The sequence below is a fragment of the Otolemur garnettii genome, unplaced genomic scaffold (genome assembly GCF_000181295.1).
Source record: "Otolemur garnettii isolate 467f Iridium unplaced genomic scaffold, OtoGar3 scaffold00020, whole genome shotgun sequence".
In the NCBI taxonomy this organism is placed as follows: Eukaryota; Metazoa; Chordata; class Mammalia; order Primates; family Galagidae; genus Otolemur; species Otolemur garnettii.
The window spans coordinates 26,111,935-26,114,944 of NW_003852415.1; positions in this window are offsets into that span (position 1 = coordinate 26,111,935).

The following is a 3,010-nucleotide window of genomic DNA, read 5'->3' on the forward strand; positions in this document are numbered from 1 at the left end:
CCCCCGCGCGCCTCTGGCTTGAGCTGGACACAAGCAGACGTTGGTGGGGGTGGGCCGCGGCCCGCACGGGCTCGGGTCCCGCGGCCTCCAAGACGCACGCCACCGCCCGGAGTTGCCCTTCCCCCGCTGTCCTCTGGGGGGCGCCGCTGGAGCTCGCTCCGCCCCCCCCCCCCAACTTCCTTGGACTCCTAACTGCCTCCTGGAGGCACTTTCCAGAAGGGGGGAGGGGCGCGTGGGCGCCTCCAGGCCATTGGCTCCCCACCCACCTAGCATTGGGCTGGACCCTGCCCCGGCGGTCACGCTCACCCCTAGGCGTCGTTTGCTGCGGGGCGGGACTTGGTGTTGCACGTAGAGCTCGCGTGTGTAGGCTCTGAGCGTCAGTTGGAGCCTGTCACCAGCGTTGCCAGCGAATTCCTCGCTTTTTCAACCCCCAGCAGTACCCCATAGGAAAGGGCTTGTGAATTTTAATGGATAGTTTTTAGTTTTTTTGCGGTTTGGGAAAATGTTTTTTTAAGTACTTAGTTCTTGGCGAATGGGTTAGGTTAATTTGCACAACTAGGGGCGTTTGCCACTAAATTGATAAAAGTGGTTTTAAGCCTACGTACGCTTTTTACTTTACAGAAAACTATCACCTATTTTCCCTGTGAAAATCAGGATTCTAGAAAGCAGTTTTTACGTATTTTAATATTGCTTTTAAAGAAGACCTGAAAAATCATCTAGGGCAAGAGGATCTTGTCTAGATGTGTAAAATTGTTAAACGAACAAATTGCTTTTTACTTTAGAATTATGGAAAAGCTATTTCATGTCTGTATCTGATACGGTAGTATTTGCTGGTTTTTTCATGTCGCTATTTGTTACTATATATGCAACCTACCTAAATTGGTTGGGACACTAAATAGACTGAGAATGATCCTAACAGTTAATTTAACATCTGTGATGACTATAAACTTAATACTAAATTCAAAGGGTAGAACTCTTATTTGTGGTTACATTAGAACTATTTCATAAATTCTCAGAATTGGATGGAGGCTGAAAATGTGACCTTTGGCTATTAAAAGATTCTTAAATCTTAGACGAATGAATGAAATAAAAAACTGAAAGGCTGGCCTGAAAAGCTGGTTTGATTGTGTCTAGTGAAAGCCCCAAGATGAGATAACTAAAGCTGAATAGTTCTGTGATTCAGAGAGTCCTGAGCAAAGGGGTCAGGGCGCTGCCAAGATCTAATAGAAAGTAGTAACAGGCACTAAGTGCCTTGTAGAATTTATGGTTAACAGGAGCTATATGTTTTTCTGTTTTTTGTTTTTTGAGGCAGACCCTCAAGCTATCCCCCTGGGTAGAGTGCCGTGGCTTCACAGCTCACAGCAACCTCCAACTCCTGGACTCAAGCGAGTCTCCTGCCTCAGCCTCCCAAGTAGCTGGGACCACAGGCCCCCGCCACAACGCCCAGCTATTTTTTGGTTGCAGCCGTCATTGTTGTTTGGAGGGTCCAGGCTGGATTTGAACCTGCCACCTTAGGTGTATGTGGCTGGCGCCTTAGCCACTTGAGCCACAGGCGCTGAGCCAGGAGCTATATGTTTTAATGACATGGCTAATTTAGTAGTGGTAATCAAAAGACATCTTTCGTGTATTTTGGTGGCTCAGAGTGATTGCACACTGATCATGTTGGAAATAAAAACCATGGTTTTCCCTGAATAAGCATGGAGTAAGGTGAAGGGTTTTAGTTACTGGTGAATAAGCATGGAGTAAGGTGAAGGGTTTTAGTTATTGGTGAAATCAGGATGATGTTTGAAATTAGATACTTAGGTAATGGTAAAATAACCAGACAAAACTAAATTTACTTTTACTCACAGCATAGCCATATTGGTTTTATGGTAATTTACAAAACCAGCATATTTTACATATTCTGCATTTTATCTTACTAAATTGCTAACCCAGTTTTGAGACCCATATACTTGGTAGAAGTGTGATGTGTATCAAGTGAGCCAGCCAGTTGCGGGAGAAAGTCTGAGGGACCTGGCTAATGGGAATTGATATACACTAACATCAACATTTAAAAGGTCATTACTCTGTGCAGGTGGCTGCTTACAAGGTTACAGAGTTCCAGGTCAGTTTCATGTCCATTTCTTTGTTGGTTGTCTACTATGTTACACAGAGTACTTTCTACATAGAGGTGGTTGTAGATATTTGGTGGCAATAAAACATAGGATGGCCTGTTTCCTCAAACATGTTTTGTGGTGAACTACCTCCCTTCTTTGCCTTTGTGGTTTGGAATTAAAAGAGAAGCTAAAATTCTGAAGTTTGAATTTCAAGTTCAAATTCTGAAAATAATTTCATCTTCAGAACTGAAATGACATGGTGTAATCAATATATATAAACAGTGACAAAAAATAAAAGGTTAATAGTTAAGATAAATTTCTGTGTACATGTATATACCTGGTCACTGGTAGGCAGTGTGTTCACAACTTATACTTGATCTCATTTGATCCTAGGCAGGAAAATGTTAACTGCATTGTAGTTTTCACTAAAATAGACTGGGATGCGCTGTGAAGTAACAGGTTTTTTGTTTTCTTTCTTTTTTTTTTTTTTTTTAAAGACAGATTCTCACTCTGTTGCCTGGAACAGAATACCCTGCTGTCACCCTAGCTCACAGCAACCTCAGACTACTAAGTTCAGGCGATCTTGGGGCCTTAGCCTCCTGAGTAGTTGGGACTACAAGCACCTGCCATGATACCCATCACAGTTTTCTGTTTTGGGGCAGGGGAATGGTTCTTACTCTTGCTCAGGCTAATTTTAAACTCCTGAGCTCAAGGGATCCTTCCAGAATGTTGGGATTACAGGTGTGAGCCACATCACTGTAGTAACAGTTTTGCATAAGCTCCAAGTTTAGTTACCTGAAGTCCTTTTAACAATAATTGTACATGTAGGGTATTCTTGAGACTCTAGTTGCTTGTTTAAAAACAACCCATTTGACCAGGTGAGGTGGCCCACATCTGTAATCCTAGCACTCTGG